Source organism: Mobula birostris, chromosome 3 (assembly GCF_030028105.1).
Source record: "Mobula birostris isolate sMobBir1 chromosome 3, sMobBir1.hap1, whole genome shotgun sequence".
NCBI lineage: Eukaryota > Metazoa > Chordata > Chondrichthyes > Myliobatiformes > Myliobatidae > Mobula > Mobula birostris.
In genome coordinates this window covers 31008426-31022117 of record NC_092372.1, presented here as the reverse complement: position 1 = coordinate 31022117, position 13692 = coordinate 31008426, and positions in this window count along the sequence as shown.

Genomic DNA, 13692 nt, shown 5'->3' with positions numbered 1-13692 from the left:
AGATAATCTCATTCAGATGAATAGCTGCCTTCACTATCATAAGGAGAAATGAAAACAATGTATGGCATAATTTTCTTTAATCAATGTCACAGAGTGAAGCCAGTTCTGATGAAGGTCCCTGGTTGCTGTTTCTCTTTTCACAGATAATGCTTGACTTGCTGAGTGTTTCTGGGACCTTCTGTATTTAATACAGGCAAAGTAATGCCAGATAATATGATAGTCCTTAACATAATGAGATGCATGTTGCTGCTGTACTTTTGACTCATAGTCTATGGTCAAGACACCATTGTTCCCTATTTTCATAGTGAGATTATTATTAATCATAGCCAGAAAAAGTGGCTCACTTGAGGACTAGGAGAAATTCAAAGTTCAGCAGAGAAGGACAAAGGGCTTAATTAGGAAAGGGAAAAAAGATTATGAGAGAAAACTGGCAGGGAACATAAAAACTGACTGTAAAAGCTTTTACAGATATGTGAAAAGAAAAAGATTGGTTAAGACAAATGTAGGTCCCCTACAGACAGAAACAGGTGAATCAATCATGGGGAACAAGGACATGGCAGACCAATTGAATAACTACTTTGGTTCTGTCTTCACTAAGGAGGACATAAATAATCTTCCGGAAATAGTAGGGGACAGAGGGTCCAGTGAGATGGAGGAACTGAGGGAAATACATGTTAGTAGGGAAGTGGTGTTAGGTAAATTGAAGGGATTGAAGGCAGATAAATCCCCAGGGCCAGATGGTCTGCATCCCAGAGTGCTTAAGGAAGTAGCGCAAGAAATAGTGGATGCATTAGTGATAATTTTTCAAAACTCTTTAGATTCTGGACTAATTCCTGAGGATTGGAGGGTGGCTAATGTAACCCCACTTTTTAAAAAAGGAGGGAGAGAGAAACCAGGGAATTATAGACCGGTTAGCCTAACATAGGTGGTGGGGAAAGTGCTAGGGTCAGTTATCAAAGATGTGATAACAGCACATTTGGAAAGCGGTGAAATCATCGGACGAAGTCAGCATGGATTTGTGAAAGGAAAATCATGTCTGACGAATTTCATAGAATTTTTTGAGGATGTAACTAGTAGAGTGGATAGGGGAGAACCAGTGGATGTGGTATATTCGGATTTTCAAAAGGCTTTTGACAAGGTTCCACACAGGAGATTAGTGTGCAAACTTAAAGCACATGGTATTGGGGGTAAGGTATTGATGTGGATAGAGAATTAGTTGGCAGACAGGAAGCAAAGAGTGGGAATAAACGGGACCTTTTCAGAATGGCAGGCAGTGACTAGTGGGGTACCGCAAGGCTCAATGCTGGGACCCCAGTTGTTTACAATATATATTAATGACTTGGATGAGGGAATTAAATGCAGCATCTCCAAGTTTGTGGATGACATGAAGCTGGGTGGCAGTGTTAGCTGTGAGGAGGATGCTAAGAGGATGCAGGGTGACTTGGATAGGTTAGGTGAGTGGGCAAATTCATGGCAGATGCAATTTAATGTGGATAAATGTGAGGTTATCCACTTTAGTGGGAAAAACAGGAAAACATTATTATTTGAATGGTGGCTGATTAGGAAAAGGGGAGGTGCAATGAGACCTGGGTGTCATTATACACCAGTCATTGAAAGTGGGCATGCAGGTACAGCAGGCGGTGAAAAAGGCAAATGGTATGCTGGCATTCATAGCAAGAGGATTCGAGTACAGGAGCAGGGAGGTACTACTGCAGTTGTACAAGGCTTTGGTGAGGCCACACCTGGAGTATTATGTGCAGTTTTGGTCCCCTAATCTGAGGAAAGACATCCTTGCCATAGAGGGAGTACAAAGAAGGTTCACCAGATTGATTCCTGGGATGGCAGGACTTTCATATGATGAAAGACTGGATCGACTAGACTTATATTCTTTGGAATTTAGAAGATTGAGGGGGGATCTTATTGAAACGTATAAAATCCTAAAGGGATTGGACAGGATAGATGCAGGAAGATTGTTCCCGATGTTGGGGAAGTCCAGAACGAGGGGTCACCGTCTGAGGATAAAGGGGAAGCCTTTTAGGACCGAGATTAGGAAAAACTTCTTCACACAGAGAGTGGTGAATCTGTGGAATTCTCTGCCACAGGAAACAGTTGAGGCCAGAACATTGGCTATATTTAAGAGGAAGTTAGATATGGCCCTTGTGGCTAAAGGGATCAGGGGGTATGGAGGGAAGGCTGGTACAGGGTTCTGAGTTGGATGATCAGCCATGATCGTACTGAATGGCAGTGCAGGCTCGAAGGGCCGAATGGCCTACTCCTGCACCTATTTTCTATTTCTATGTTTCTAAGAGAATACTGCAAAAGGAAAATGAGACATCACTGAAATAAATTAGCCTCCAAAATTAGCCTCCAATTTTTGTTACCAGTTTGTTTTCTTACGGGTGCCTACTAAGCAAGTACTTACTGTGATGCATATGATATTGCTTCTTTTAAAAGCAGCAATAACAATAAGACGTATGCAAGTATGGGCTGTGTGTGACTTAATTATTAGCTTTCATCCATCTTTTGAGTGGAGGGTCTGACTATTTCATTCCATTAAGTATTTTGATAGTCTGTGAAATTACGAATTCAGTCTCACTTTTTCCTACTGCACTGCATGACACTTAATTCTGGAGGTTGAAGTTGTGGAGGCAGCTTATCCTGGGGTTGGAACCCTGTCTGTGTGTGTGTGGGTGGGTGCCAGGAAAGAGGTTTGTTTGCTGTTATTTCTTGTTGTATGCTTGCTCTGTGTTGTTCTACTGAACATTCTAAGGATACAATGTTGGCACCAGAATGTGTGGTGACATTCCTGGGTTGTCCCTAGCACATCCATAGATTGTGTTATTTGTTAATGCATACATATTTCACTGTATTTTTTGTTTTAAGTATGATTATTAAATTAATAAAATTTAATCTAATGAATACGCTTCCTGAAGGATTTTGCCCTGCACACAACAGATGTGTTATGGTAGTTCACTTTACCTTAGCTAGAGGAAAGCTTATGGAAGTAGGATTCGAGGGAGTAAATTTCGGACAGAAATGAGGAGGAACTGCCTTTCCCAAAGAGTGGTGAACCTGTGGAATTCTCTGCCCAATGAAGCAGTGGAGACTACCTCAGTAAATATACTTAAGACAGGTTGGATAGATTTTGGTATAGTAGGGAAATTAAGGGCTATGGGGAAACGGGAGGTCAGTGGAGATGAGTCCATGGTCAAATCAGCCATGATTTCATTGAATGGCAGAGCAGGCTGATGGACCAGATGGCCGACTCCTGCTCCTATTTCTTATGTTTTTTATATTCTTTCAGAGGATTTAAAATTTTGGGGGACATTGATGGGATAGATAGTCAGAATCTTTTTATCCCTCAGGTCAGGGGTCTCCAGAACTAGAGGGAAAAAGTTCAATGTGAAAGGAAACAAATTTAAAGTAAGTTTGAGGGTAATATTTTCCTCTCATGATTGTGGTTATCTGGAGCAAACTGTCAGAGGAGGTAGTAGATGTTAGTGTAATTAGATTTAAAAATCCATTTAAACAGATAGATTGAAAAGGCATAAAGCGGGTATAGGCCAAATGTCGGCAGATGGGATGAACGTTATAGGCATCATGGGTGGTATGAATAAGGCAGGCTGAGGGATCCCATTCTGTGCTGCACAATTGAATGATTCTATAATTATATAACCTTCATCTGTCAATAATTACACTCCTAATTCAGATATGACTTCCCCAGAATTCACAAACATTTCTCACTTTACACAGATATTCAATTCCATGTTATAAATCATCATCACAAGTGGAATGCAACAAAGCCAGAGGAAAGGGTAGTCTGTGCGTTCTTCCAACACTTCAGAGGCCATGCATGCAGTTCCAATTTGGAGGACTCAGGTGGGAGCTATTAAGCCTGATGGGCATGGCTATGTATTCGAGCATTGTCTAGTCTGCTAAAAAGCCTGTCTGAGGTGCCACTGGGTATGGAGAAGCCCAGCAACATAATGGGCCCTAGCTGTTGCATTGGCTAGTGTCTGTTCCAAACCTCTTCAGGTAGCATTCACAACTCTTTCTCCATTACAGTGATGACTATACTGTTGCTGCTTCCTACATCCATACAGAGCTCATCAATTTTATTGTCTTTGCTACTAATTTCCATCCATGAATTCCATCAAATTCATGCAGATCATTTCTGTCACTTCTTTAGATCAATCTCTGAATGAATAAAAATAATTAGATGTTGATTTGCTTGATACTGACTTTTAAGATTTGAAGAGATGGGAAGATTGAGATTAACAGAGGGATGGCAATAATGTAACTACATGGTTTCCCTATATATGTTATCACTAATGACTTATAGATGCCATTTGGAGATCAATACACGTAGCCCATCCTTTTTGTAATTGACAGTGCTGAGGATTGATGACTATTCTAAGTTAATATCCATTCACCTTATTGAATGCCTTCTGGAAATCTAAGTAAATAACGTCCATTTGTTCCCCACTATCCACTGCGCTCGTTATATGCTCAAAGAACTCCAGTAAGTTTGTCAAACAGGACTTGCCTTTGCTGAATCTATGCTACATCTGTCTGATGGATCCATTTCTTTCCAGATGCCTCGCTATTTCTTCTTTAATGATAGTTTCTAGCATTTTCCCAACTACAGATGTTAAACTAACTGGCTGATAGTTACCCACCTTTTTTGAACAGTGGCATGACACTCACCTTCTTCCAATCTGCCGGGACCTACCCAGAGTCCGCAGAATTTTGGTAAATTATCACCGAAGCCCCTACTGTAACCTCTGCCATTTCTTTCAGTACCCAGGTATACATTCCATCAGGACCACGGGACTTGTCCATTTTTAGGCCCACAAGTTCGCTCAGCATCACCTCTTTAGGAATAGCTATTGTGTCGAGATCCTCACCTCTCATCGCATCCATATCATCTTTCTTTGCATGTTAGATGTGTCCTCCACGTTGAAGACCGACGCAAAATAGTCATTCAAAATCTCAGCCATTACCTCATTACCTAATATCAATTCCCCCTTCTCGTGCTCCAAGGGATTTACGTTCCCTTTAGCCACCCTTTTTCGCCTTACATAATTATAAAAACTTTTACTATCCATATTTATATATTGTACATGCTTATTTTCATAATCTATCTTCCCTTTATGTATTGCTCATTTTGTGCTTCTTTGTTGCTTTTTGAAGTTTTCCCAATCTTCCAGTTTCCCACTACTCTTGGCAACTTTGTATGCACAAACTCTTAGTTTGATGCCTTCCTTTATTTCCTTAGTTATCCAAGGCTGGCTCTCCCCAGCTTTATTGTCCTTGCTTTTTACTGGAATATACTTTTGTTAAGCACAGTGAAAAATCTCTTTGAAAGTTTTCTGCTGTTGCTCAACCGTCCCACCATATAGCCTGTGTTCCCAGTCAACCCTTTCCAAATTCTCCCTCATCCCATTGTAGTCTCCCTTGTTTAGGCATAATACACAGGTTTTAGATTGAACTATTGCACCCTCCACTTGTATGAGAAACTCAGTCATACTGTGATCACTCTTTCCAAGAGAATCCCTAACTACAAGATTGTTAATTTTACCTGTCTCATTACACAGGACAAGATCCAACATGGCATGTTCCCTTGTAGGTTCAGTAACATGCTGTTCAAGAAAATTACCACGTATGCATTCTATAAAGTCCTCCTCAAGATGGCTTCAACCAACTTGATTCACCCTAGCTATGTGTAAGTTAAAGTTCCCCATGATAACTGCTGTTCCATTCATACATACCTCAGATATTTCTCGGTTTATTGTCTGTGCCACTGTAATGTTATTATTTGGTGACCTATAGACAACTCCCACCAGTGATTTTTTCCCTCTATTATTTGTAATGTCTACCCAGATGGATTCAACATTCTACTCCTCAGATCTTATATCCTGTCTCACTATCGCCCTGATCTCATCCTTAATTAAGGGCGCTACCCCACCTCCCTTACCTACCTGCCTATCAGACTCCAACATTCCAGGGAGAACAAACCCAACCTATTCAGTGTCTATAACTGCAACCCTTCATTCCAGGCAACATCCTGGTGAACCCTTTCTGTACGCTCTCTATTTCTACCACATCCTTCCAGTCGTAGAGCAACCAGAGCTGTACATGGTCTCACCACTGTTTTGTGCATTTGTAATATGACGCCCCTGCTCTTATGTTCAGTGCATCAGTCTACGAAAGCACACATACCTCTTCACTATCCAACAGCACTCTGTTGTTGCTTTCAGTGAGCTATGGACTTACATCTGTCCTGCCATTTACTCTATATATCCTACCAGAATTTGACTTCCTAAAGTACATTTATACAAAAATTTGCCTGGATTAAATTCAGTCTGCCACTGCTCTCTCTAACTTTCCAGTTGAACTATGTCACATTCTATTCTTAGTATATTTTCTTTGTTATTTACAAATCCACTAATTTATTGGCGTTTTCTCCAAACTGGACTGGATGTATGAAGTCCTTAAAGATGTCTCAGGTGCTTTGATCAGGTACTTAGAGTATCATTTATGGACAGTGATCTTTTTGGCTACCTCTTATCCGTGATGATGATTTTTTTTTTGTTAGCTTCCAGGTCCCCATAGCATTTAGAATCTCTCTCCTATTAGCAGTTTTTTCATGTCAGTGTCAATGAAACAGGTTACACATTCCTGTACTTGTGCTGACTTCATCATCATTGCTCCCTCCCTTCATAATAACTTCCTATGCTATTAGCTTTAAGTGAATGCAAAATGTCAAATAACGCAGTTTAGTTTTAATTAATTCACAAGAACTTAAAGAATTCACATACAAGTGTGCTAATGGGCAAATATTATAATTATCACAACTAAGGTCCTTTATGGAAAGCTTGCACAAAAATCAAAGATGAATAATACTAGGACAGACTAGGGAAGGTATCCTATGAACCATCTTATAGTTCAATGTTTTGCATGGAAATGAAGTTCTATGTCTCTGTGTGAGAGGAATAAACCTTTCCAAAAAAAACACCGATTAAGTCTGAGCCAAGTTCGATATCATCAAATGTTTGGATTGTTTATACTGGAATTTGTAGGCACTAACCCAAAAATTCCTAATTAAAGTTAATTCAAGTTCCTGGGTGTCCATATCTCTGAGGACCTAACCTGGATATAACATATTGATGCAGCTATAAAGAAGTCAAGGCAGTGGCAATAGTTTATTAGGAGTTTGAGGAGATTTAGTTTGTCAACCAGAACAGTTGAAAACTTCCACAAATGTACTGTCGAGAGCATTTTGACTGGCTGCATCCCTATCTGGTATTAGGGGACTTACAGCACAAGGTCAAAGTAAGTTGCAGAAACTTGTAAAATTTGCCTCCGTAGCATCTAAGACATCTTCAAGGAGCGGTGACTTTGGAAAGTAGCGTCCATCATTAAGGATCCCCACCACCCAAGATATGCCCTCTTTTTATTCTTACTGTCGGGAAGGAGGTGCAGAAGTTTGAAGGCACTCCCTTGGTGATTCAGGAACAGCTTCTTCCCCTCTGCCATTTGATTTCTAAATGGACATTGAACCCATGAGGACTACCTCACTACTTCATTTCTGAAAAGAGAAAATCTGCAGATGCTGGAAATTAAAGCAACACACACAAAATGCTTGAGGGACTCAGCAGGTCAGGCAGTATCTATGGAAAAGGATACAGTCCTTTTATGTTTCAGGCCGAGACCCTTCATCAGGACTGGAGAAATGAGGATGAGGAGTCAGAGTAAGAAAGTGGGTGAATGGGAGGAATAAATACAAAGTGATAGGCGAAACTAGAGGTGAAGTAAAAATCTGGGAAGTGGATTGGTGAAAGAGATAAAGGGCTGGAGATGGGGTGATCTGATAGGAGAGGACAGAAGACTACGGAAGAAAGAAAAGTGGAGGGGGAGAAGGAGCACCAGAGGGAGTTAATGGGTAGGCATCGCAGCAGTAGAGGAGGCTATGGACTGACATGTCGGAATAGGAATGGGAAGTGGAATTAAAATGCATGGCCACTGGGAGAACCAGCTTTTTCTGGTGGATGAAACATAAGTTCTCGGTGAAGCAGTCTCCCAATCTACATCGGGTCTCACTAACATACAGAAGGCCACACTGGGAGCATCGGACACAGTATATGACCCCAACAGACTCACAAGCGAAGTGTCACTTTACCTGGAAGGATTGTTTGGGGCCCTGAATGGTAGTGAGGGAGTAGGGGCAGGTGTAGTACTTGTTCTGTTTGCAAGGATAAGTGCCAGGAGGGAAATCAGTGGGGAGGGACAATGGACAAGGAGCAAGCCTTGCCAAAAGCAGGAAGTGGAGGGGAGGAAAAGATATGCTTGGTGGAGGGATCCCTTTGGAGATGGCAAAAGTTATGGAGAATTATGTGTTGGATGTGGAGGTTGGTGGGGTGGTAAGTGAGGACAAGAGGAATCCTATCCCTGATGGGGTGAGGGCAGACGTGCACAAAATGGAAGAGATGCATTTGAGGGCAGCGTTGATGGTGGAGAAAGTGAAGACCTTTTCTTTGAAGGAGGACATCTCTTTAGTTCTAGAATGAAAAGTCTTATCCTGAGAGCAGATGCGGTGGAGTTGCAGGAATTGAGAGATGGGAATGACATTTTTACAATTAGCAGGGTGGGAAGAGGTATAGTCCAGGTAGCTGTGAGTGTCAGTGGGTTTCTAAGGATATCAGCAGATAAGCTGTCTGCAGAGACAGAGATATCAAGAAAAGGGAGGGAGGTGTCAGAAATGCACCAGGTAAATTTGAGGGCAGGGTGAAAGTTGGAGGCAAAGTTGATGAAGTTGATGAGCTCAGCATGGGTGCAGGAAGCAGCACCAATGCAGTCATCGATGTAGTGTAGGAAACATTGAGGAGTTATGCCAGTGCAGGCTTACATAGACTGTTCCATGTAGCCGATAAAAAGGCAGGCATAGCTGGGACCCATGTGAGTGTCCATGGCTACACTTTTTTGTTTAAAGAAAGTGGGAGGAGCCGAAGGAGAAATTATTGAGAGTGAGGACCAGCTCTGCCAGAAAGAGGAATTTATTTCTGTTTTATTTGTACTACTTATTTTGAATTAACTATTTAGTAAACATATATATACTTAATGTAACTCATTTTTTTCCTCTATATTTATTTATCATGTATTTCATTATACTGCTGCCATAACATTAACAAGTTTCACGACATATACTAGTGATACTAAACCTGATTCTGATTAAAGCTAATCCAACATCTGAAGGGGGAAAATGCAAATTTGCGATAAATGCTAATAAACCCTTGCTTTTCGAATGTTCGCTTTACGAAACCTCACTGTTACGAAAGACCTGCATTAGTACCCTGTTTTTGCTTTCAGAAGGTGTTTTCACTGTTAAGAAAAAAAAAATTCAGCACACGATAAAAATTCAGTGCGCGATAAAAGGCAGCGCGGCCTGAGCAGCCGCTCTCCCCCAGATTCGGAACTGCTTTGCTTTAACACGTGCCTGTGAGCAGCCGTTTGCAAGATGAGTTCTATGGTATCGGAAAAGCCTGAAAGAGCTCGTAAGGGTGTTACACTTACAGTAAAACTAGACATAATTAAGCGTTTTGATCATGGTGAACGAAGTAAGGACAACGTGAGTTTGGCTTGTGGAAGCTGATGAACATGATGTTGAAGAGCTTTTGGCATCCCATCACCAAGAACTGACAGAGCTGATGCAATTGGAAGAAAAAAGGATAACAATTGAAACCGAATGAGTAATGATAAAGTACGACTTTAATTTTGAAAAGGTACGTCGGTTTAGGGGATATTTGCAGGATGGTTTGAGTCCTTATTAAAGAACTGTGTGATAGAAAAATGCGCGAGGCTCAGCAGTCAAGCAAGCTTTCCACATCAGACGACGAACCTCGACCTTTGACATCGAGGCGGGCAGAGATAGAAGATGAGCTGCCTGCTCTAATGGAAACAGGTGACGAGATGGCACCCCAGTGTCCCACCACCCCAACCCCCGGGCCACGGACAGATACCGATTCACGGAGAATGCAGCGGTAGCCGGGAGGCACACAGCACATCTTTAAGAAAAAAGCTGAAATAAACATGCTAATTAATTAGGTGCAGCCGACACGTAATTGTCGGCCCAGATCAGAGACGATGCAATCGGAAATCGGCACTGATCTGGGCCAACAATTACGGGCGGCACCTAATTAATTAGCATGTTTGTTTTGGCTTTTTGCTTAAAGATGTGCTGTGTACCTCCCGGCTACCGCTGGACCCTTGTGTTCTTCGCGGCAATGTATCGGTCGGCGGCCTGGAGGGTGGGGGGGGGGCCACTGCACCACCCCAGCCTGCAACGACTCAGCCTAACACACCATCATCAGTGTGCTCGGCGCTGTCTTCCCGATTCTGGTAAGTGATACTACACTGTACATACATTATTTCTACTTTATATCGGCTGTGTATTTTTACGTGTTATTTGGTAGATTTGGCAGCTTCATAGTTTAAAGGTTACTGGAGAGCACGTTTATGCCAATAGCACTTGCGTGAGATTTTTGCTACGGAGATCTGTGCAGGCAATCGTTGTAGAGAAGTATTTCTACTTTATATAGGCTGTGTATTTATCATATCATTCCTGCTTTTACTATATGTTACTGTTATTTTAGGTTTTATATGTCATTTGGCATGATTTGGTAGGTTATTTTTCGGTCTGCGAACGCTCACAAAATTTTCCCATATAAATAAATGGTAATTGCTTCTTCGCTTTACGACATTTTGGCTCACGAACCACTTCATAGAAATGCTCTACCTTCGGATGGCAGGGGAAACCTGTATATAATCACAAACAAGAGAAAATCTGCAGATGCTAGAAATCCAAGCAACACACACCAAGTTACTGGAGGAACTCAGCAGGCCAGGCAGCATCTATGTAAGTAAGTACAGTTACATTTCATGATGAAAAATACTCATTACATTACATTTTGAATGCTTACAGTTCACTAATGACAGTTTAATATATAAAATAGACCTCTATTATTTCACAATTTTTTCTGTCATTTAGGAATTAAGGAATTAAGTTTTCAATTAAGGAAGGAAATCAGACAGAACAAAACCAAATATTTTTCTTCCCAACAAACACATAAAGAGATAATTAAAACTGATCAAAAGTCACGCAAAATACTGTTTAAATTGCAAAACATGGTTTCAGCTGAATATCTTCCAAGAGTTCTTGTTGGTTAAACAATACACAACACTGTTAGAAAACATATATTAATTTGTTGTTTTAACAAGAATCCTGCAAAAGCTTTAAAAATGTGCAGGGTCCTGGCCCAAAACATCAACTGTACTTTCTTCCATAGATGCTGCCTGGCATGCTGAGTTCGTCCAGCATTTTGCATGTGTTGCTAAAATATTATAGTATTTAGAAGTGGAATGTATTTGCCTCAAAAACTCATGCTATCTCTTGAATTATAATTTGATGGACAATATTTTTCAGCTGTGATTGTAATGCTTTAATAGTGATTAAGACAATCACATGAGCATATTTTCAAAATCTAAGTTTCCATTTTGATTTGTGCATAATTCAAGCCAAAACTTACTCAACAAGTCTACAGCCAGAATTTAGTGTTGAAATGGAACATTGGTGGCTTCCAATAAGACCAAGCAGTTGTTCACATTTTGTTGCATTCCACATGGCTGCCATTGAAAACAGAGGAAGAGAATACTACTATTCTCTGAAAGAGGCAAGTCTATTGTTATGTATCCCTAGGGGTCATATTTTTTTATGGACTATACCTTTAAAAAGAGCGAGAGAGTTGTTCAACACCAGACACCTTGTTATTAAGAGAGAGAGAGGCAAAGACTGCTTTGAGATGGTGTTATGAACCCGTAAGGTTCATATTTTCTGTGGACTGGCACTTTAAGGCACGAAAAAGAACTGAGACCGACTTTTGGATTTCTGCTGAGTTCGGAGAGAGAGGGCACTGAGCAGCTCGTGGGTCACCATGGTGACCGAGGGCGGCATTATTTGGTGGATAATCGTTGTTATGGTTTCTCTGCAGCGTGAGTTGATAGTTCCACCACAGAAGAACGGTCCCCTTTGTTGTGGTCACAGTCAGTGACTTCTAAAGGATTTCAGAGGACAACGGAAAGATTGATGGCGTCAGCTCACCTGAAGACTCAAATATTTCCCTCTCTCTCTCTCCATCACTACTCAATACCACAAACTGAACTGAACTTTACTCATCATCGTAAGACTATCTATTTACCCTTAGACTTGAAGAAGCTTGATTTTCATATATTTCCACACACACACACACACACACACATATATATATATATGTGTGTGTGTGTGTGTGTATATATGAATATATATATATATATCATTGCTAACCTGTTTTATATATATGCATTTATATTATTGTATTGCGTAGTTACTGATAAATTCCATTAGTTAATAGCAATACCGGACTCCAAAGTGTTTTCCATCTCTGCTGTTCTTTAACCCGCCGCAGGGTACGTGACACTATAATGATGCCTTATATTCCAGGATGGTGGGAAGGGAGAGCAGTGCAGTTGGTACCAGCCACAGTAAGAAGAGTCTAATGGGAAGTAACATCAATGATATGTTCTATGTTCTATCTCCAGCAGGAACAAGAATCCGGGCAACGCCAGGTTACGGCAGAGGAAATTTCATGGTCTTAAAAGAAATGTGGAGGTTTACACCCCACCATTATAAATGCTATTCTAATTGTCTAAAGATATACACACACACATATAAATATAAATATACATACACATACACATGTACACATCATCTTTTAATCATACAAACTGTTATTCCAGCTATTCTACTATTCCCACACGGATACATCCCTTATCCCTCATTTACCAATGGTACTCCTCCATCTGTAGAGCCTCTAAAAATTGGTAACTCAATATCCTTCATCTCTTCCATTCAAGGTAATATTGCAATGAACTGGAGCAAATATCACCTGTTCAGTTATCAGGAATTTAGTGTCAAATTGGAGGACCCACCATAGGATGAAGAGCACAGAGGCCCAAGTCACCTCAAGCAAATGATATCTGAAACCTCCCAGATAGGCTCACTAACAATGCTTCATTGTGATGATTTTTGTCTTTTAGGAATAACCTGAAGCTTCAAATGAACAGGCATAGAAGTAGGCAAGTGATTTAGGAGACTTCAGAGAACTATATCTGAATATCGGTGATGATGCCATATCAGGGCCAAGGGATGGCTTAAAAAAGAGAGATGGTGGAGAAAAATCAAGGATGCAAAGATTATATTGTTAATAAGACACTGACGTGTTTCTAAGGTTGCTGAATTATATCTTATCTTCTAGGGTCAAGGATAGCACTGAGAACATAAAGAACATTTGGTCTACAAATACAAATAAAGATTTGCTCCTCTAAATCCTGCGTACTATTGGGTAGTCTATTATATAAGCCCATCAACTTGGTTATACCATTTCTTATTCCTCATTTCTACCCTTAAAGCCTCACAAGATGAGGTATACAGTCTGTCCTAACTGAGCACTGCCGCAACAATTTCCCTAACTAGTAATGCCAACCCTCCCCCGCTTAATCAGTTCTACTTTATCATGTCTAAATCAATGGAACATTAGAACAGTGAGCTGCCGGTCCTGTTCTTCCTGCAAACAAGTCTCACTAATGGCTAAAGTGTTA